Source organism: Carassius gibelio, chromosome B19 (assembly GCF_023724105.1).
Source record: "Carassius gibelio isolate Cgi1373 ecotype wild population from Czech Republic chromosome B19, carGib1.2-hapl.c, whole genome shotgun sequence".
In the NCBI taxonomy this organism is placed as follows: Eukaryota; Metazoa; Chordata; class Actinopteri; order Cypriniformes; family Cyprinidae; genus Carassius; species Carassius gibelio.
In genome coordinates, this window is record NC_068414.1 from 2595809 (window position 1) to 2616862 (window position 21054).

The 21054-nt window shown below is 47.0% G+C and overlaps 20 non-coding genes across 20 annotated transcripts; all 20 read right to left on the reverse strand.

The window, feature by feature from the left end:
* Positions 1 to 712: 712 nt before the first annotated feature.
* On the reverse strand, positions 713 to 783 carry trnag-gcc (transfer RNA glycine (anticodon GCC)). The gene has a single exon. It is a non-coding gene; the product is annotated as a tRNA-Gly (tRNA).
* Positions 784 to 2466: 1683 nt separating this feature from the next.
* Positions 2467 to 2537, reverse strand: trnag-gcc (transfer RNA glycine (anticodon GCC)). Its single transcript has one exon. It is a non-coding gene; the product is annotated as a tRNA-Gly (tRNA).
* Positions 2538 to 4220: 1683 nt separating this feature from the next.
* trnag-gcc (transfer RNA glycine (anticodon GCC)) lies at positions 4221 to 4291 on the reverse strand. The gene has a single exon. It is a non-coding gene; the product is annotated as a tRNA-Gly (tRNA).
* A 1685-nt stretch (positions 4292 to 5976) lies between these two features.
* On the reverse strand, positions 5977 to 6047 carry trnag-gcc (transfer RNA glycine (anticodon GCC)). Its single transcript has one exon. It is a non-coding gene; the product is annotated as a tRNA-Gly (tRNA).
* Positions 6048 to 6853: 806 nt separating this feature from the next.
* Positions 6854 to 6924, reverse strand: trnag-gcc (transfer RNA glycine (anticodon GCC)). Its single transcript has one exon. It is a non-coding gene; the product is annotated as a tRNA-Gly (tRNA).
* An 806-nt stretch (positions 6925 to 7730) lies between these two features.
* Positions 7731 to 7801, reverse strand: trnag-gcc (transfer RNA glycine (anticodon GCC)). Its single transcript has one exon. It is a non-coding gene; the product is annotated as a tRNA-Gly (tRNA).
* An 806-nt stretch (positions 7802 to 8607) lies between these two features.
* On the reverse strand, positions 8608 to 8678 carry trnag-gcc (transfer RNA glycine (anticodon GCC)). Its single transcript has one exon. It is a non-coding gene; the product is annotated as a tRNA-Gly (tRNA).
* An 806-nt stretch (positions 8679 to 9484) lies between these two features.
* trnag-gcc (transfer RNA glycine (anticodon GCC)) lies at positions 9485 to 9555 on the reverse strand. The gene has a single exon. It is a non-coding gene; the product is annotated as a tRNA-Gly (tRNA).
* An 806-nt stretch (positions 9556 to 10361) lies between these two features.
* trnag-gcc (transfer RNA glycine (anticodon GCC)) lies at positions 10362 to 10432 on the reverse strand. The gene has a single exon. It is a non-coding gene; the product is annotated as a tRNA-Gly (tRNA).
* Positions 10433 to 11238: 806 nt separating this feature from the next.
* On the reverse strand, positions 11239 to 11309 carry trnag-gcc (transfer RNA glycine (anticodon GCC)). Its single transcript has one exon. It is a non-coding gene; the product is annotated as a tRNA-Gly (tRNA).
* An 806-nt stretch (positions 11310 to 12115) lies between these two features.
* trnag-gcc (transfer RNA glycine (anticodon GCC)) lies at positions 12116 to 12186 on the reverse strand. Its single transcript has one exon. It is a non-coding gene; the product is annotated as a tRNA-Gly (tRNA).
* Positions 12187 to 12992: 806 nt separating this feature from the next.
* trnag-gcc (transfer RNA glycine (anticodon GCC)) lies at positions 12993 to 13063 on the reverse strand. The gene has a single exon. It is a non-coding gene; the product is annotated as a tRNA-Gly (tRNA).
* An 806-nt stretch (positions 13064 to 13869) lies between these two features.
* On the reverse strand, positions 13870 to 13940 carry trnag-gcc (transfer RNA glycine (anticodon GCC)). The gene has a single exon. It is a non-coding gene; the product is annotated as a tRNA-Gly (tRNA).
* Positions 13941 to 15623: 1683 nt separating this feature from the next.
* trnag-gcc (transfer RNA glycine (anticodon GCC)) lies at positions 15624 to 15694 on the reverse strand. The gene has a single exon. It is a non-coding gene; the product is annotated as a tRNA-Gly (tRNA).
* Positions 15695 to 16500: 806 nt separating this feature from the next.
* trnag-gcc (transfer RNA glycine (anticodon GCC)) lies at positions 16501 to 16571 on the reverse strand. The gene has a single exon. It is a non-coding gene; the product is annotated as a tRNA-Gly (tRNA).
* Positions 16572 to 17377: 806 nt separating this feature from the next.
* trnag-gcc (transfer RNA glycine (anticodon GCC)) lies at positions 17378 to 17448 on the reverse strand. The gene has a single exon. It is a non-coding gene; the product is annotated as a tRNA-Gly (tRNA).
* Positions 17449 to 18254: 806 nt separating this feature from the next.
* Positions 18255 to 18325, reverse strand: trnag-gcc (transfer RNA glycine (anticodon GCC)). The gene has a single exon. It is a non-coding gene; the product is annotated as a tRNA-Gly (tRNA).
* Positions 18326 to 19131: 806 nt separating this feature from the next.
* On the reverse strand, positions 19132 to 19202 carry trnag-gcc (transfer RNA glycine (anticodon GCC)). The gene has a single exon. It is a non-coding gene; the product is annotated as a tRNA-Gly (tRNA).
* Positions 19203 to 20010: 808 nt separating this feature from the next.
* Positions 20011 to 20081, reverse strand: trnag-gcc (transfer RNA glycine (anticodon GCC)). Its single transcript has one exon. It is a non-coding gene; the product is annotated as a tRNA-Gly (tRNA).
* An 806-nt stretch (positions 20082 to 20887) lies between these two features.
* On the reverse strand, positions 20888 to 20958 carry trnag-gcc (transfer RNA glycine (anticodon GCC)). The gene has a single exon. It is a non-coding gene; the product is annotated as a tRNA-Gly (tRNA).
* Between the last annotated feature and the right edge of the window lie 96 nt (positions 20959 to 21054).

Below are 21054 nucleotides of genomic sequence, written 5' to 3' on the forward strand. Positions count from 1 at the left end.
ACTGATCAAGTTCCATGGGTATTTGATGAACTGATATGAGCAAAAGTGTCTCTGAGCAAAGGGGAGTGGGGGAGGTCAATATCAAAAGTGAGAGGCGTTAACTTCTGTGGCCACCAGCTCCCTTAAGAACCACAGGGCACCTCAGCCTCCTGGACTGCACCAGATTTGTCAGTTCTTGCTGGGAGTCATTACCCTGCTCTTCCAACAAGCCACTGTCCAACTGTGACCTTGTAGCGCTGTCTTGGGGATCTTACATTACTTACCTTGCAGTTTATTCCACTTTCATGCAGGTCAGCATTGACCCTGGACATTTTTCTTCTGGTGTTTTTTAGAGACAACAAACAGGTCAGTTTACTCTCATTGGTTTCTTTAAGCATGACCTTTCTTGCCTGCAGCCTTTTTATTGCCTTCAGGAGTTTTTCACAGGTGCATGAGCCATAATTGCTTGTACTTCGTTGAAAACAAGCATGGAAAAGCATTGTCTAGAGTGCTTCCACTAGTTCCCTGTAAAACACTGATAAGTTGCCCACTTCTAAAGTAGCAAGATACACTGCTTTGCTTCTGCTGGGAATCGAACCTGGGTCTCCTGCGCGGGAAACAACAACTCTGACATTCAGCCACCAGTGAGTGAAGCTGCGCTGTACTCGTGGCTCTGGGGACAGCTGCCGCTTATGAAGAACGACTAACATGGCCTTAAAAACACAACCTCTGCTGCATTGGCCGGGAATCGGACCCGGGTCTCCCGCGTGGCAGGCGAGAATTCTACCACTGAACCACCAATGCTCTATTTCTGCATGAATTCTACGAATTTATGTGGAAAATGCATCTCTTCAACTGGGTAATATCGACCAATGCTAAAGCTGAACAACTGACAGACAAACTGATCAAGTTCCATGGGTACTTGATGAACTGATATGAGCAAAAGTGTCTCTGAGCAAAGGGGAGTGGGGGAGGTCAATATCAAAAGTGAGAGGCGTTAACTTCTGTGGCCACCAGCTCCCTTAAGAACCACAGGGCACCTCAGCCTCCTGGACTGCACCAGATTTGTCAGTTCTTGCTGGGAGTCATTACCCTGCTCTTCCAACAAGCCACTGTCCAACTGTGACCTTGTAGCGCTGTCTTGGGGATCTTACATTACTTACCTTGCAGTTTATTCCACTTTCATGCAGGTCAGCATTGACCCTGGACATTTTTCTTCTGGTGTTTTTTAGAGACAACAAACAGGTCAGTTTACTCTCATTGGTTTCTTTAAGCATAACCTTTCTTGCCTGCAGCCTTTTTATTGCCTTCAGGAGTTTTTCACAGGTGCATGAGCCATAATTGCTTGTACTTCGTTGAACAAGCATGGAAAAGCATTGTCTAGAGTGCTTCCACTAGTTCCCTGTAAAACACTGATAAGTTGCCCACTTCTAAAGTAGCAAGATACACTGCTTTGCTTCTGCTGGGAATTGAACCTGGGTCTCCTGCGCGGGAAACAACAACTCTGACATTCAGCCACCAGTGAGAGAAGCTGCGCTGTGCTCGTGGCTCTGGGGACAGCTGCCGCTTATGAGGAACGACTAACATGGCCTTAAAAACACGACCTCTGCTGCATTGGCCAGGAATCGGACCCGGGTCTCCCGCGTGGCAGGCGAGAATTCTACCACTGAACCACCAATGCTCTATTTCTGCAAGAATTCTACGAATTTATGTGGAAAATGCATCTCTTCAACTGGGTAATATCGACCAATGCTAAAGCTGAACAACTGACAGACAAACTGATCAAGTTGCATGGGTATTTGATGAACTGATATGAGCAAAAGTGTCTCTGAGCAAAGGGGAGTGGGGGAGGTCAATATCAAAAGTGAGAGGCGTTAACTTCTGTGGCCACCAGCTCCCTTAAGAACCACAGGGCACCTCAGCCTCCTGGACTGCACCAGATTTGTCAGTTCTTGCTGGGAGTCATTACCCTGCTCTTCCAACAAGCCACTGTCCAACTGTGACCTTGTACCGCTGTCTTGGGGATCTTACATTACTTACCTTGCAGTTTATTCCACTTTCATGCAGGTCAGCATTGACCCTGGACATTTTTCTTCTGGTGTTTTTTAGAGACAACAAACAGGTCAGTTTACTCTCATTGGTTTCTTTAAGCATGACCTTTCTTGCCTGCAGCCTTTTTATTGCCTTCAGGAGTTTTTCACAGGTGCATGAGCCATAATTGCTTGTACTTCGTTGAACAAGCATGGAAAAGCATTGTCTAGAGTGCTTCCACTAGTTCCCTGTAAAACACTGATAAGTTGCCCACTTCTAAAGTAGCAAGATACACTGCTTTGCTTCTGCTGGGAATTGAACCTGGGTCTCCTGCGCGGGAAACAACAACTCTGACATTCAGCCACCAGTGAGAGAAGCTGCACTGTGCTCGTGGCTCTGGGGACAGCTGCCGCTTATGAGGAACGACTAACATGGCCTTAAAAACACGACCTCTGCTGCATTGGCCGGGAATCGGACCCGGGTCTCCCGCGTGGCAGGCGAGAATTCTACCACTGAACCACCAATGCTCTATTTTTGCCTGAATTCTACGAATTTATGTAGAAAATGCATCTCTTCAACTGGGTAATATCGACCAATGCTAAAGCTGAACAACTGACAGACAAACTGATCAAGTTCCATGGGTATTTGATGAACTGATATGAGCAAAAGTGTCTCTGAGCAAAGGGGAGTGGGGGAGGTCAATATCAAAAGTGAGAGGCGTTAACTTCTGTGGCCACCAGCTCCCTTAAGAACCACAGGGCACCTCAGCCTCCTGGACTGCACCAGATTTGTCAGTTCTTGCTGGGAGTCATTACCCTGCTCTTCCAACAAGCCACTGTCCAACTGTGACCTTGTAGCGCTGTCTTGGGGATCTTACATTACTTACCTTGCAGTTTATTCCACTTTCATGCAGGTCAGCATTGACCCTGGACATTTTTCTTCTGGTGTTTTTTAGAGACAACAAACAGGTCAGTTTACTCTCATTGGTTTCTTTAAGCATGACCTTTCTTGCCTGCAGCCTTTTTATTGCCTTCAGGAGTTTTTCACAGGTGCATGAGCCATAATTGCTTGTACTTCGTTGAACAAGCATGGAAAAGCATTGTCTAGAGTGCTTCCACTAGTTCCCTGTAAAACACTGATAAGTTGCCCACTTCTAAAGTAGCAAGATACACTGCTTTGCTTCTGCTGGGAATTGGACCTGGGTCTCCTGCGCGGGAAACAACAACTCTGACATTCAGCCACCAGTGAGAGAAGCTGCGCTGTGTTCGTGGCTCTGGGGACAGCTGCCGCTTATGAGGAACGACTAACATGGACTTAAAAACACGACCTCTGCTGCATTGGCCGGGAATCGGACCCGGGTCTCCCGCGTGGCAGGCAAGAATTCTACCACTGAACCACCAATGCTCTATTTCTGCAAGAATTCTACGAATTTATGTCGAAAATGCATCTCTTCAACTGGGTAATATCGACCAATGCTAAAGCTGAACAACTGACAGACAAACTGATCAAGTTCCATGGGTATTTGATGAACTGATATGAGCAAAAGTGTCTCTGAGCAAAGGGGAGTGGGGGAGGTCAATATCAAAAGTGAGAAGCGTTAACTTCTGTGGCCACCAGCTCCCTTAAGAACCACAGGGCACCTCAGCCTCCTGGACTGCACCAGATTTGTCAGTTCTTGCTGGGAGTCATTACCCTGCTCTTCCAACAAGCCACTGTCCAACTGTGACCTTGTAGCGCTGTCTTGGGGATCTTACATTACTTACCTTGCAGTTTATTCCACTTTCATGCAGGTCAGCATTGACCCTGGACATTTTTCTTCTGGTGTTTTTTAGAGACAACAAACAGGTCAGTTTACTCTCATTGGTTTCTTTAAGCATGACCTTTCTTGCCTGCAGCCTTTTTATTGCCTTCAGGAGTTTTTCACAGGTGCATGAGCCATAATTGCTTGTACTTCGTTGAACAAGCATGGAAAAGCATTGTCTAGAGTGCTTCCACTAGTTCCCTGTAAAACACTGATAAGTTGCCCACTTCTAAAGTAGCAAGATACACTGCTTTGCTTCTGCTGGGAATTGAACCTGGGTCTCCTGCGCGGGAAACAACAACTCTGACATTCAGCCACCAGTGAGAGAAGCTGCGCTGTGTTCGTGGCTCTGGGGACAGCTGCCGCTTATGAGGAACGACTAACATGGCCTTAAAAACACGACCTCTGCTGCATTGGCCGGGAATCGGACCCGGGTCTCCCGCGTGGCAGGCGAGAATTCTACCACTGAACCACCAATGCTCTATTTCTGCAAGAATTCTACGAATTTATGTCGAAAATGCATCTCTTCAACTGGGTAATATCGACCAATGCTAAAGCTGAACAACTGACAGACAAACTGATCAAGTTCCATGGGTATTTGATGAACTGATATGAGCAAAAGTGTCTCTGAGCAAAGGGGAGTGGGGGAGGTCAATATCAAAAGTGAGAGGCGTTAACTTCTGTGGCCACCAGCTCCCTTAAGAACCACAGGGCACCTCAGCCTCCTGGACTGCACCAGATTTGTCAGTTCTTGCTGGGAGTCATTACCCTGCTCTTCCAACAAGCCACTGTCCAACTGTGACCTTGTAGCGCTGTCTTGGGGATCTTACATTACTTACCTTGCAGTTTATTCCACTTTCATGCAGGTCAGCATTGACCCTGGACATTTTTCTTCTGGTGTTTTTTAGAGACAACAAACAGGTCAGTTTACTCTCATTGGTTTCTTTAAGCATGACCTTTCTTGCCTGCAGCCTTTTTATTGCCTTCAGGAGTTTTTCACAGGTGCATGAGCCATAATTGCTTGTACTTCGTTGAACAAGCATGGAAAAGCATTGTCTAGAGTGCTTCCACTAGTTCCCTGTAAAACACTGATAAGTTGCCCACTTCTAAAGTAGCAAGATACACTGCTTTGCTTCTGCTGGGAATCGAACCTGGGTCTCCTGCGCGGGAAACAACAACTCTGACATTCAGCCACCAGTGAGAGAAGCTGCGCTGTGCTCGTGGCTCTGGGGACAGCTGCCGCTTATGAGGAACGACTAACATGGCCTTAAAAACACGACCTCTGCTGCATTGGCCAGGAATCGGACCCGGGTCTCCCGCGTGGCAGGCGAGAATTCTACCACTGAACCACCAATGCTCTATTTCTGCATGAATTCTACGAATTTATGTGGAAAATGCATCTCTTCAACTGGGTAATATCGACCAATGCTAAAGCTGAACAACTGACAGACAAACTGATCAAGTTCCATGGGTATTTGATGAACTGATATGAGCAAAAGTGTCTCTGAGCAAAGGGGAGTGGGGGAGGTCAATATCAAAAGTGAGAGGCGTTAACTTCTGTGGCCACCAGCTCCCTTAAGAACCACAGGGCACCTCAGCCTCCTGGACTGCACCAGATTTGTCAGTTCTTGCTGGGAGTCATTACCCTGCTCTTCCAACAAGACACTGTCCAACTGTGACCTTGTAGCGCTGTCTTGGGGATCTTACATTACTTACCTTGCAGTTTATTCCACTTTCATGCAGATCAGCATTGACCCCCTGGACATTTTTCTTCTGGTGTTTTTTAGAGACAACAAACAGGTCAGTTTACTCTCATTGGTTTCTTTAAGCCTGACCTTTCTTGCCTGCAGCCTTTTTATTGCCTTCAGGAGTTTTTCACAGGTGCATGAGCCATAATTGCTTGTACTTCGTTGAACAAGCATGGAAAAGCATTGTCTAGAGTGCTTCCACTAGTTCCCTGTAAAACACTGATAAGTTGCCCACTTCTAAAGTAGCAAGATACACTGCTTAGCTTTTGCTGGGAATCGAACCTGGGTCTCCTGCGCGGGAAACAACAACTCTGACATTCAACCACCAGTGAGTGAAGCTGCGCTGTGCTCGTGGCTCTGGGGACAGCTGCCGCTTATGAAGAACGACTAACATGGCCTTAAAAACACGACCTTTGCTGCATTGGCCGGGAATCGGACCCGGGTCTCCCGCGTGGCAGGCGAGAATTCTACCACTGAACCACCAATGCTCTATTTCTGCAAGAATTCTACGAATTTATGTGGAAAATGCATCTCTTCAACTGGGTAATATCGACCAATGCTAAAGCTGAACAACTGACAGACAAACTGATCAAGTTCCATGGGTATTTGATGAACTGATATGAGCAAAAGTGTCTCTGAGCAAAGGGGAGTGGGGGAGGTCAATATCAAAAGTGAGAGGCGTTAACTTCTGTGGCCACCAGCTCCCTTAAGAACCACAGGGCACCTCAGCCTCCTGGACTGCACCAGATTTGTCAGTTCTTGCTGGGAGTCATTACCCTGCTCTTCCAACAAGCCACTGTCCAACTGTGACCTTGTAGCGCTGTCTTGGGGATCTTACATTACTTACCTTGCAGTTTATTCCACTTTCATGCAGGTCAGCATTGACCCTGGACATTTTTCTTCTGGTGTTTTTTAGAGACAACAAACAGGTCAGTTTACTCTCATTGGTTTCTTTAAGCATGACCTTTCTTGCCTGCAGCCTTTTTATTGCCTTCAGGAGTTTTTCACAGGTGCATGAGCCATAATTGCTTGTACTTCGTTGAACAAGCATGGAAAAGCATTGTCTAGAGTGCTTCCACTAGTTCCCTGTAAAACACTGATAAGTTGCCCACTTCTAAAGTAGCAAGATACACTGCTTTGCTTCTGCTGGGAATTGAACCTGGGTCTCCTGCGCGGGAAACAACAACTCTGACATTCAGCCACCAGTGAGAGAAGCTGCGCTGTGTTCGTGGCTCTGGGGACAGCTGCCGCTTATGAGGAACGACTAACATGGCCTTAAAAACACGACCTCTGCTGCATTGGCCGGGAATCGGACCCGGGTCTCCCGCGTGGCAGGCGAGAATTCTACCACTGAACCACCAATGCTCTATTTCTGCAAGAATTCTACGAATTTATGTGGAAAATGCATCTCTTCAACTGGGTAATATCGACCAATGCTAAAGCTGAACAACTGACAGACAAACTGATCAAGTTCCATGGGTATTTGATGAACTGATATGAGCAAAAGTGTCTCTGAGCAAAGGGGAGTGGGGGAGGTCAATATCAAAAGTGAGAGGCGTTAACTTCTGTGGCCACCAGCTCCCTTAAGAACCACAGGGCACCTCAGCCTCCTGGACTGCACCAGATTTGTCAGTTCTTGCTGGGAGTCATTACCCTGCTCTTCCAACAAGCCACTGTCCAACTGTGACCTTGTAGCGCTGTCTTGGGGATCTTACATTACTTACCTTGCAGTTTATTCCACTTTCATGCAGGTCAGCATTGACCCTGGACATTTTTCTTCTGGTGTTTTTTAGAGACAACAAACAGGTCAGTTTACTCTCATTGGTTTCTTTAAGCATGACCTTTCTTGCCTGCAGCCTTTTTATTGCCTTCAGGAGTTTTTCACAGGTGCATGAGCCATAATTGCTTGTACTTCGTTGAACAAGCATGGAAAAGCATTGTCTAGAGTGCTTCCACTAGTTCCCTGTAAAACACTGATAAGTTGCCCACTTCTAAAGTAGCAAGATACACTGCTTTGCTTCTGCTGGGAATTGAACCTGGGTCTCCTGCGCGGGAAACAACAACTCTGACATTCAGCCACCAGTGAGAGAAGCTGCGCTGTGTTCGTGGCTCTGGGGACAGCTGCCGCTTATGAGGAACGACTAACATGGCCTTAAAAACACGACCTCTGCTGCATTGGCCGGGAATCGGACCCGGGTCTCCCGCGTGGCAGGCGAGAATTCTACCACTGAACCACCAATGCTCTATTTCTGCAAGAATTCTACGAATTTATGTGGAAAATGCATCTCTTCAACTGGGTAATATCGACCAATGCTAAAGCTGAACAACTGACAGACAAACTGATCAAGTTCCATGGGTATTTGATGAACTGATATGAGCAAAAGTGTCTCTGAGCAAAGGGGAGTGGGGGAGGTCAATATCAAAAGTGAGAGGCGTTAACTTCTGTGGCCACCAGCTCCCTTAAGAACCACAGGGCACCTCAGCCTCCTGGACTGCACCAGATTTGTCAGTTCTTGCTGGGAGTCATTACCCTGCTCTTCCAACAAGCCACTGTCCAACTGTGACCTTGTAGCGCTGTCTTGGGGATCTTACATTACTTACCTTGCAGTTTATTCCACTTTCATGCAGGTCAGCATTGACCCTGGACATTTTTCTTCTGGTGTTTTTTAGAGACAACAAACAGGTCAGTTTACTCTCATTGGTTTCTTTAAGCATGACCTTTCTTGCCTGCAGCCTTTTTATTGCCTTCAGGAGTTTTTCACAGGTGCATGAGCCATAATTGCTTGTACTTCGTTGAACAAGCATGGAAAAGCATTGTCTAGAGTGCTTCCACTAGTTCCCTGTAAAACACTGATAAGTTGCCCACTTCTAAAGTAGCAAGATACACTGCTTTGCTTCTGCTGGGAATCGAACCTGGGTCTCCTGCGCGGGAAACAACAACTCTGACATTCAGCCACCAGTGAGAGAAGCTGCGCTGTGCTCGTGGCTCTGGGGACAGCTGCCGCTTATGAGGAACGACTAACATGGCCTTAAAAACACGACCTCTGCTGCATTGGCCGGGAATCGGACCCGGGTCTCCCGCGTGGCAGGCGAGAATTCTACCACTGAACCACCAATGCTCTATTTCTGCAAGAATTCTACGAATTTATGTGGAAAATGCATCTCTTCAACTGGGTAATATCGACCAATGCTAAAGCTGAACAACTGACAGACAAACTGATCAAGTTCCATGGGTATTTGATGAACTGATATGAGCAAAAGTGTCTCTGAGCAAAGGGGAGTGGGGGAGGTCAATATCAAAAGTGAGAGGCGTTAACTTCTGTGGCCACCAGCTCCCTTAAGAACCACAGGGCACCTCAGCCTCCTGGACTGCACCAGATTTGTCAGTTCTTGCTGGGAGTCATTACCCTGCTCTTCCAACAAGCCACTGTCCAACTGTGACCTTGTAGCGCTGTCTTGGGGATCTTACATTACTTACCTTGCAGTTTATTCCACTTTCATGCAGGTCAGCATTGACCCTGGACATTTTTCTTCTGGTGTTTTTTAGAGACAACAAACAGGTCAGTTTACTCTCATTGGTTTCTTTAAGCATGACCTTTCTTGCCTGCAGCCTTTTTATTGCCTTCAGGAGTTTTTCACAGGTGCATGAGCCATAATTGCTTGTACTTCGTTGAACAAGCATGGAAAAGCATTGTCTAGAGTGCTTCCACTAGTTCCCTGTAAAACACTGATAAGTTGCCCACTTCTAAAGTAGCAAGATACACTGCTTTGCTTCTGCTGGGAATTGAACCTGGGTCTCCTGCGCGGGAAACAACAACTCTGACATTCAGCCACCAGTGAGAGAAGCTGCGCTGTGTTCGTGGCTCTGGGGACAGCTGCCGCTTATGAGGAACGACTAACATGGCCTTAAAAACACGACCTCTGCTGCATTGGCCGGGAATCGGACCCGGGTCTCCCGCGTGGCAGGCGAGAATTCTACCACTGAACCACCAATGCTCTATTTCTGCAAGAATTCTACGAATTTATGTGGAAAATGCATCTCTTCAACTGGGTAATATCGACCAATGCTAAAGCTGAACAACTGACAGACAAACTGATCAAGTTCCATGGGTATTTGATGAACTGATATGAGCAAAAGTGTCTCTGAGCAAAGGGGAGTGGGGGAGGTCAATATCAAAAGTGAGAGGCGTTAACTTCTGTGGCCACCAGCTCCCTTAAGAACCACAGGGCACCTCAGCCTCCTGGACTGCACCAGATTTGTCAGTTCTTGCTGGGAGTCATTACCCTGCTCTTCCAACAAGCCACTGTCCAACTGTGACCTTGTAGCGCTGTCTTGGGGATCTTACATTACTTACCTTGCAGTTTATTCCACTTTCATGCAGGTCAGCATTGACCCTGGACATTTTTCTTCTGGTGTTTTTTAGAGACAACAAACAGGTCAGTTTACTCTCATTGGTTTCTTTAAGCATGACCTTTCTTGCCTGCAGCCTTTTTATTGCCTTCAGGAGTTTTTCACAGGTGCATGAGCCATAATTGCTTGTACTTCGTTGAACAAGCATGGAAAAGCATTGTCTAGAGTGCTTCCACTAGTTCCCTGTAAAACACTGATAAGTTGCCCACTTCTAAAGTAGCAAGATACACTGCTTTGCTTCTGCTGGGAATTGAACCTGGGTCTCCTGCGCGGGAAACAACAACTCTGACATTCAGCCACCAGTGAGAGAAGCTGCGCTGTGTTCGTGGCTCTGGGGACAGCTGCCGCTTATGAGGAACGACTAACATGGCCTTAAAAACACGACCTCTGCTGCATTGGCCGGGAATCGGACCCGGGTCTCCCGCGTGGCAGGCGAGAATTCTACCACTGAACCACCAATGCTCTATTTCTGCAAGAATTCTACGAATTTATGTGGAAAATGCATCTCTTCAACTGGGTAATATCGACCAATGCTAAAGCTGAACAACTGACAGACAAACTGATCAAGTTCCATGGGTATTTGATGAACTGATATGAGCAAAAGTGTCTCTGAGCAAAGGGGAGTGGGGGAGGTCAATATCAAAAGTGAGAGGCGTTAACTTCTGTGGCCACCAGCTCCCTTAAGAACCACAGGGCACCTCAGCCTCCTGGACTGCACCAGATTTGTCAGTTCTTGCTGGGAGTCATTACCCTGCTCTTCCAACAAGCCACTGTCCAACTGTGACCTTGTAGCGCTGTCTTGGGGATCTTACATTACTTACCTTGCAGTTTATTCCACTTTCATGCAGGTCAGCATTGACCCTGGACATTTTTCTTCTGGTGTTTTTTAGAGACAACAAACAGGTCAGTTTACTCTCATTGGTTTCTTTAAGCATGACCTTTCTTGCCTGCAGCCTTTTTATTGCCTTCAGGAGTTTTTCACAGGTGCATGAGCCATAATTGCTTGTACTTCGTTGAACAAGCATGGAAAAGCATTGTCTAGAGTGCTTCCACTAGTTCCCTGTAAAACACTGATAAGTTGCCCACTTCTAAAGTAGCAAGATACACTGCTTTGCTTCTGCTGGGAATCGAACCTGGGTCTCCTGCGCGGGAAACAACAACTCTGACATTCAGCCACCAGTGAGAGAAGCTGCGCTGTGCTCGTGGCTCTGGGGACAGCTGCCGCTTATGAGGAACGACTAACATGGCCTTAAAAACATGACCTCTGCTGCATTGGCCGGGAATCGGACCCGGGTCTCCCGCGTGGCAGGCGAGAATTCTACCACTGAACCACCAATGCTCTATTTCTGCAAGAATTCTACGAATTTATGTGGAAAATGCATCTCTTCAACTGGGTAATATCGACCAATGCTAAAGCTGAACAACTGACAGACAAACTGATCAAGTTCCATGGGTATTTGATGAACTGATATGAGCAAAAGTGTCTCTGAGCAAAGGGGAGTGGGGGAGGTCAATATCAAAAGTGAGAGGCGTTAACTTCTGTGGCCACCAGCTCCCTTAAGAACCACAGGGCACCTCAGCCTCCTGGACTGCACCAGATTTGTCAGTTCTTGCTGGGAGTCATTACCCTGCTCTTCCAACAAGCCACTGTCCAACTGTGACCTTGTAGCGCTGTCTTGGGGATCTTACATTACTTACCTTGCAGTTTATTCCACTTTCATGCAGGTCAGCATTGACCCTGGACATTTTTCTTCTGGTGTTTTTTAGAGACAACAAACAGGTCAGTTTACTCTCATTGGTTTCTTTAAGCATGACCTTTCTTGCCTGCAGCCTTTTTATTGCCTTCAGGAGTTTTTCACAGGTGCATGAGCCATAATTGCTTGTACTTCGTTGAACAAGCATGGAAAAGCATTGTCTAGAGTGCTTCCACTAGTTCCCTGTAAAACACTGATAAGTTGCCCACTTCTAAAGTAGCAAGATGCACTGCTTTGCTTCTGCTGGGAATTGAACCTGGGTCTCCTGCGCGGGAAACAACAACTCTGACATTCAGCCACCAGTGAGAGAAGCTGCGCTGTGTTCGTGGCTCTGGGGACAGCTGCCGCTTATGAGGAACGACTAACATGGCCTTAAAAACACGACCTCTGCTGCATTGGCCGGGAATCGGACCCGGGTCTCCCGCGTGGCAGGCGAGAATTCTACCACTGAACCACCAATGCTCTATTTCTGCAAGAATTCTACGAATTTATGTCGAAAATGCATCTCTTCAACTGGGTAATATCGACCAATGCTAAAGCTGAACAACTGACAGACAAACTGATCAAGTTCCATGGGTATTTGATGAACTGATATGAGCAAAAGTGTCTCTGAGCAAAGGGGAGTGGGGGAGGTCAATATCAAAAGTGAGAGGCGTTAACTTCTGTGGCCACCAGCTCCCTTAAGAACCACAGGGCACCTCAGCCTCCTGGACTGCACCAGATTTGTCAGTTCTTGCTGGGAGTCATTACCCTGCTCTTCCAACAAGCCACTGTCCAACTGTGACCTTGTAGCGCTGTCTTGGGGATCTTACATTACTTACCTTGCAGTTTATTCCACTTTCATGCAGGTCAGCATTGACCCTGGACATTTTTCTTCTGGTGTTTTTTAGAGACAACAAACAGGTCAGTTTACTCTCATTGGTTTCTTTAAGCATGACCTTTCTTGCCTGCAGCCTTTTTATTGCCTTCAGGAGTTTTTCACAGGTGCATGAGCCATAATTGCTTGTACTTCGTTGAACAAGCATGGAAAAGCATTGTCTAGAGTGCTTCCACTAGTTCCCTGTAAAACACTGATAAGTTGCCCACTTCTAAAGTAGCAAGATACACTGCTTTGCTTCTGCTGGGAATCGAACCTGGGTCTCCTGCGCGGGAAACAACAACTCTGACATTCAGCCACCAGTGAGAGAAGCTGCGCTGTGCTCGTGGCTCTGGGGACAGCTGCCGCTTATGAGGAACGACTAACATGGCCTTAAAAACACGACCTCTGCTGCATTGGCCGGGAATCGGACCCGGGTCTCCCGCGTGGCAGGCGAGAATTCTACCACTGAACCACCAATGCTCTATTTCTGCATGAATTCTACGAATTTATGTGGAAAATGCATCTCTTCAACTGGGTAATATCGACCAATGCTAAAGCTGAACAACTGACAGACAAACTGATCAAGTTCCATGGGTATTTGATGAACTGATATGAGCAAAAGTGTCTCTGAGCAAAGGGGAGTGGGGGAGGTCAATATCAAAAGTGAGAGGCGTTAACTTCTGTGGCCACCAGCTCCCTTAAGAACCACAGGGCACCTCAGCCTCCTGGACTGCACCAGATTTGTCAGTTCTTGCTGGGAGTCATTACCCTGCTCTTCCAACAAGCCACTGTCCAACTGTGACCTTGTAGCGCTGTCTTGGGGATCTTACATTACTTACCTTGCAGTTTATTCCACTTTCATGCAGGTCAGCATTGACCCTGGACATTTTTCTTCTGGTGTTTTTTAGAGACAACTAACAGGTCAGTTTACTCTCATTGGTTTCTTTAAGCATGACCTTTCTTGCCTGCAGCCTTTTTATTGCCTTCAGGAGTTTTTCACAGGTGCATGAGCCATAATTGCTTGTACTTCGTTGAACAAGCATGGAAAAGCATTGTCTAGAGTGCTTCCACTAGTTCCCTGTAAAACACTGATAAGTTGCCCACTTCTAAAGTAGCAAGATACACTGCTTTGCTTCTGCTGGGAATCGAACCTGGGTCTCCTGCGCGGGAAACAACAACTCTGACATTCAGCCACCAGTGAGAGAAGCTGCGCTGTGCTCGTGGCTCTGGGGACAGCTGCCGCTTATGAGGAACGACTAACATGGCCTTAAAAACACGACCTCTGCTGCATTGGCCGGGAATCGGACCCGGGTCTCCCGCGTGGCAGGCGAGAATTCTACCACTGAACCACCAATGCTCTATTTCTGCAAGAATTCTACGAATTTATGTGGAAAATGCATCTCTTCAACTGGGTAATATCGACCAATGCTAAAGCTGAACAACTGACAGACAAACTGATCAAGTTCCATGGGTATTTGATGAACTGATATGAGCAAAAGTGTCTCTGAGCAAAGGGGAGTGGGGGAGGTCAATATCAAAAGTGAGAGGCGTTAACTTCTGTGGCCACCAGCTCCCTTAAGAACCACAGGGCACCTCAGCCTCCTGGACTGCACCAGATTTGTCAGTTCTTGCTGGGAGTCATTACCCTGCTCTTCCAACAAGCCACTGTCCAACTGTGACCTTGTAGCGCTGTCTTGGGGATCTTACATTACTTACCTTGCAGTTTATTCCACTTTCATGCAGGTCAGCATTGACCCTGGACATTTTTCTTCTGGTGTTTTTTAGAGACAACAAACAGGTCAGTTTACTCTCATTGGTTTCTTTAAGCATGACCTTTCTTGCCTGCAGCCTTTTTATTGCCTTCAGGAGTTTTTCACAGGTGCATGAGCCATAATTGCTTGTACTTCGTTGAACAAGCATGGAAAAGCATTGTCTAGAGTGCTTCCACTAGTTCCCTGTAAAACACTGATAAGTTGCCCACTTCTAAAGTAGCAAGATACACTGCTTTGCTTCTGCTGGGAATTGAACCTGGGTCTCCTGCGCGGGAAACAACAACTCTGACATTCAGCCACCAGTGAGAGAAGCTGCGCTGTGTTCGTGGCTCTGGGGACAGCTGCCGCTTATGAGGAACGACTAACATGGCCTTAAAAACACGACCTCTGCTGCATTGGCCGGGAATCGGACCCGGGTCTCCCGCATGGCAGGCGAGAATTCTACCACTGAACCACCAATGCTCTATTTCTGCAAGAATTCTACGAATTTATGTGGAAAATGCATCTCTTCAACTGGGTAATATCGACCAATGCTAAAGCTGAACAACTGACAGACAAACTGATCAAGTTCCATGGGTATTTGATGAACTGATATGAGCAAAAGTGTCTCTGAGCAAAGGGGAGTGGGGGAGGTCAATATCAAAAGTGAGAGGCGTTAACTTCTGTGGCCACCAGCTCCCTTAAGAACCACAGGGCACCTCAGCCTCCTGGACTGCACCAGATTTGTCAGTTCTTGCTGGGAGTCATTACCCTGCTCTTCCAACAAGCCACTGTCCAACTGTGACCTTGTAGCGCTGTCTTGGGGATCTTACATTACTTACCTTGCAGTTTATTCCACTTTCATGCAGGTCAGCATTGACCCTGGACATTTTTCTTCTGGTGTTTTTTAGAGACAACAAACAGGTCAGTTTACTCTCATTGGTTTCTTTAAGCATGACCTTTCTTGCCTGCAGCCTTTTTATTGCCTTCAGGAGTTTTTCACAGGTGCATGAGCCATAATTGCTTGTACTTCGTTGAACAAGCATGGAAAAGCATTGTCTAGAGTGCTTCCACTAGTTCCCTGTAAAACACTGATAAGTTGCCCACTTCTAAAGTAGCAAGATACACTGCTTTGCTTCTGCTGGGAATTGAACCTGGGTCTCCTGCGCGGGAAACAACAACTCTGACATTCAGCCACCAGTGAGAGAAGCTGCGCTGTGTTCGTGGCTCTGGGGACAGCTGCCGCTTATGAGGAACGACTAACATGGCCTTAAAAACACGACCTCTGCTGCATTGGCCGGGAATCGGACCCGGGTCTCCCGCGTGGCAGGCGAGAATTCTACCACTGAACCACCAATGCTCTATTTCTGCAAGAATTCTACGAATTTATGTCGAAAATGCATCTCTTCAACTGGGTAATATCGACCAATGCTAAAGCTGAACAACTGACAGACAAACTGATCAAGTTCCATGGGTATTTGATGAACTGATATGAGCAAAAGTGTCTCTGAGCAAAGGGGAGTGGGGGAGGTCAATATCAAAAGTGAGAGGCGTTAACTTCTGTGGCCACCAGCTCCCTTAAGAACCACAGGGCACCTCAGCCTCCTGGACTGCACCAGATTTGTCAGTTCTTGCTGGGAGTCATTACCCTGCTCTTCCAACAAGCCACTGTCCAACTGTGACCTTGTAGCGCTGTCTTGGGGATCTTACATTACTTACCTTGCAGTTTATTCCACTTTCATGCAGGTCAGCATTGACCCTGGACATTTTTCTTCTGGTGTTTTTTAGAGACAACAAACAGGTCAGTTTACTCTCATTGGTTTCTTTAAGCATGACCTTTCTTGCCTGCAGCCTTTTTATTGCCTTCAGGAGTTTTTCACAGGTGCATGAGCCATAATTGCTTGTACTTCGTTGAACAAGCATGGAAAAGCATTGTCTAGAGTGCTTCCACTAGTTCCCTGTAAAACACTGATAAGTTGCCCACTTCTAAAGTAGCAAGATACACTGCTTTGCTTCTGCTGGGAATCGAACCTGGGTCTCCTGCGCGGGAAACAACAACTCTGACATTCAGCCACCAGTGAGAGAAGCTGCGCTGTGCTCGTGGCTCTGGGGACAGCTGCCGCTTATGAGGAACGACTAACATGGCCTTAAAAACATGACCTCTGCTGCATTGGCCGGGAATCGGACCCGGGTCTCCCGCGTGGCAGGCGAGAATTCTACCACTGAACCACCAATGCTCTATTTCTGCAAGAATTCTACGAATTTATGTGGAAAATGCATCTCTTCAACTGGGTAATATCGACCAATGCTAAAGCTGAACAACTGACAGACAAACTGATCAAGTTCCATGGGTATTTGATGAACTGATATGAGCAAAAGTGTCTCTGAGCAAAGGGGAGTGGGGGAGGTCAATATCAAAAGTGAGAGGCGTTAACTTCTGTGGCCACCAGCTCCCTTAAGAACCACAGGGCACCTCAGCCTCCTGGACTGCACCAGATTTGTCAGTTCTTGCTGGGAGTCATTACCCTGCTCTTCCAACAAGCCACTGTCCAACTGTGACCTTGTAGCGCTGTCTTGGGGATCTTACATTACTTACCTTGCAGTTTATTCCACTTTCATGCAGGTCAGCATTGACCCTGGACATTTTTCTTCTGGTGTTTTTTAGAGACAACAAACAGGTCAGTTTACTCTCATTGGTTTCTTTAAGCATGACCTTTCTTGCCTGCAGCCTTTTTATTGCCTTCAGGAGTTTTTCACAGGTGCATGAGCCATAATTGCTTGTACTTCGTTGAACAAGCATGGAAAAGCATTGTCTAGAGTGCTTCCACTAGTTCCCTGTAAAACACTGATAAGTTGCCCACTTCTAAAGTAGCAAGATACACTGCTTTGCTTCTGCTGGGAATTGAACCTGGGTCTCCTGCGCGGGAAACAACAACTCTGACATTCAGCCACCAGTGAGAGAAGCTGCGCTGTGTTCGTGGCTCTGGGGACAGCTGCCGCTTATGAGGAACGACTAACATGGCCTTAAAAACACGACCTCTGCTGCATTGGCCGGGAATCGGACCCGGGTCTCCCGCGTGGCAGGCGAGAATTCTACCACTGAACCACCAATGCTCTATTTCTGCAAGAATTCTACGAATTTATGTGGAAAATGCATCTCTTCAACTGGGTAATATCGACCAATGCTAAAGCTGAACAACTGACAGACAAACTGATCAAGTTCCATGGGTATTTGATGAACTGATATGAGCAAAAGTGTCTCTGAGCAAAGGGGAGTGGGGGAGGTCAATATCAAAAGTGAGAGGCGTTAACTTCTGTGGCCACCAGCTCCCTTAAGAACCACAGGGCACCTCAGCCTCCTGGACTGCACCAGATTTGTCAGTTCTTGCTGGGAGTCATTACCCTGCTCTTCCAACAAGCCACTGTCCAACTGTGACCTTGTAGCGCTGTCTTGGGGATCTTACATTACTTACCTTGCAGTTTATTCCACTTTCATGCAGGTCAGCATTGACCCTGGACATTTTTCTTCTGGTGTTTTTTAGAGACAACAAACAGGTCAGTTTACTCTCATTGGTTTCTTTAAGCATGACCTTTCTTGCCTGCAGCCTTTTTATTGCCTTCAGGAGTTTTTCACAGGTGCATGAGCCATAATTGCTTGTACTTCGTTGAACAAGCATGGAAAAGCATTGTCTAGAGTGCTTCCACTAGTTCCCTGTAAAACACTGATAAGTTGCCCACTTCTAAAGTAGCAAGATGCACTGCTTTGCTTCTGCTGGGAATTGAACCTGGGTCTCCTGCGCGGGAAACAACAACTCTGACATTCAGCCACCAGTGAGAGAAGCTGCGCTGTGTTCGTGGCTCTGGGGACAGCTGCCGCTTATGAGGAACGACTAACATGGCCTTAAAAACACGACCTCTGCTGCATTGGCCGGGAATCGGACCCGGGTCTCCCGCGTGGCAGGCGAGAATTCTACCACTGAACCACCAATGCTCTATTTCTGCAAGAATTCTACGAATTTATGTGGAAAATGCATCTCTTCAACTGGGTAATATCGACCAATGCTAAAGCTGAACAACTGACAGACAAACTGATCAAGTTCCATGGGTATTTGATGAACTGATATGAGCAAAAGTGTCTCTGAGCAAAGGGGAGTGGGGGAGGTCAATATCAAAAGTGAGAGGCGTTAACTTCTGTGGCCACCAGCTCCCTTAAGAACCACAGGGCACCTCAGCCTCCTGGACTGCACCAGATTTGTCAGTTCTTGCTGGGAGTCATTACCCTGCTCTTCCAACAAGCCACTGTCCAACTGTGACCTTGTAGCGCTGTCTTGGGGATCTTACATTACTTACCTTGCAGTTTATTCCACTTTCATGCAGGTCAGCATTGACCCTGGACATTTTTCTTCTGGTGTTTTTTAGAGACAACAAACAGGTCAGTTTACTCTCATTGGTTTCTTTAAGCATGACCTTTCTTGCCTGCAGCCTTTTTATTGCCTTCAGGAGTTTTTCACAGGTGCATGAGCCATAATTGCTTGTACTTCGTTGAACAAGCATGGAAAAGCATTGTCTAGAGTGCTTCCACTAGTTCCCTGTAAAACACTGATAAGTTGCCCACTTCTAAAGTAGCAAGATACACTGCTTTGCTTCTGCTGGGAATCGAACCTGGGTCTCCTGCGCGGGAAACAACAACTCTGACATTCAGCCACCAGTGAGAGAAGCTGCGCTGTGCTCGTGGCTCTGGGGACAGCTGCCGCTTATGAGGAACGACTAACATGGCCTTAAAAACACGACCTCTGCTGCATTGGCCGGGAATCGGACCCGGGTCTCCCGCGTGGCAGGCGAGAATTCTACCACTGAACCACCAATGCTCTATTTCTGCATGAATTCTACGAATTTATGTGGAAAATGCATCTCTTCAACTGGGTAATATCGACCAATGCTAAAGCTGAACAACTGACAGACAAACTGATCAAGTTCCATGGGTATTTGATGAACTGATATGAGCAAAAGTGTCTCTGAGCAAAGGGGAGTGGGGGAGGTCAATATCAAAAGTGAGAGGCGTTAACTTCTGTGGCCACCAGCTCCCTTAAGAACCACAGGGCACCTCAGCCTCCTGGACTGCACCAGATTTGTCAGTTCTTGCTGGGAGTCATTACCCTGCTCTTCCAACAAGACACTGTCCAACTGTGACCTTGTAGCGCTGTCTTGGGGATCTTACATTACTTACCTTGCAGTTTATTCCACTTTCATGCAGATCAGCATTGACCCCCTGGACATTTTTCTTCTGGTGTTTTTTAGAGACAACAAACAGGTCAGTTTACTCTCATTGGTTTCTTTAAGCCTGACCTTTCTTGCCTGCAGCCTTTTTATTGCCTTCAGGAGTTTTTCACAGGTGCATGAGCCATAATTGCTTGTACTTCGTTGAACAAGCATGGAAAAGCATTGTCTAGAGTGCTTCCACTAGTTCCCTGTAAAACACTGATAAGTTGCCCACTTCTAAAGTAGCAAGATACACTGCCTAGCTTTTGCTGGGAATAGAACCTGGGTCTCCTGCGCGGGAAACAACAACTCTGACATTCAACCACCAGTGAGTGAAGCTGCGCTGTGCTCGTGGCTCTGGGGACAGCTGCCGTTTATGAAGAACGACTAACATGGCCTTAAAAACACGACCTTTGCTGCATTGGCCGGGAATCGGACCCGGGTCTCCCGCGTGGCAGGCGAGAATTCTACCACTGAACCACCAATGCTCTATTTCTGCAAGAATTCTACGAATTTATGTGGAAAATGCATCTCTTCAACTGGGTAATATCGACCAATGCTAAAGCTGAACAACTGACAGACAAACTGATCAAGTTCCATGGGTATTTGATGAACTGATATGAGCAAAAGTGTCTCTGAGCAAAGGGGAGTGGGGGAGGTCAATATCAAAAGTGAGAGGCGTTAACTTCTGTGGCCACCAGCTCCCTTAAGAACCACAGGGCACCTCAGCCTCCTGGACTGCACCAGATTTGTCAGTTCTTGCTGGGAGTCATTACCCTGCTCTTCCAACAAGCCACTGTCCAACTGTGACCTTGTAGCGCTGTCTTGGGGATCTTACATTACTTACCTTGCAGTTTATTCCACTTTCATGCAGGTCAGCATTGACCCTGGACATTTTTCTTCTGGTGTTTTTTAGAGACAACAAACAGGTCAGTTTACTCTCATTGGTTTCTTTAAGCATGACCTTTCTTGCCTGCAGCCTTTTTATTGCCTTCAGGAGTTTTTCACAGGTGCATGAGCCATAATTGCTTGTACTTCGTTGAACAAGCATGGAAAAGCATTGTCTAGAGTGCTTCCACTAGTTCCCTGTAAAACACTGATAAGTTGCCCACTTCTAAAGTAGCAAGATACACTGCTTTGCTTCTGCTGGGAATCGAACCTGGGTCTCCTGCGCGGGAAACAACAACTCTGACATTCAGCCACCAGTGAGAGAAGCTGCGCTGTGTTCGTGGCTCTGGGGACAGCTGCCGCTTATGAGGAACGACTAACATGGCCTTAAAAACACGACCTCTGCTGCATTGGCCGGGAATCGGACCCGGGTCTCCCGCGTGGCAGGCGAGAATTCTACCACTGAACCACCAATGCTCTATTTCTGCAAGAATTCTACGAATTTATGTGGAAAATGCATCTCTTCAACTGGGTAATATCGACCAATGCTAAAGCTGAACAACTGACAGACAA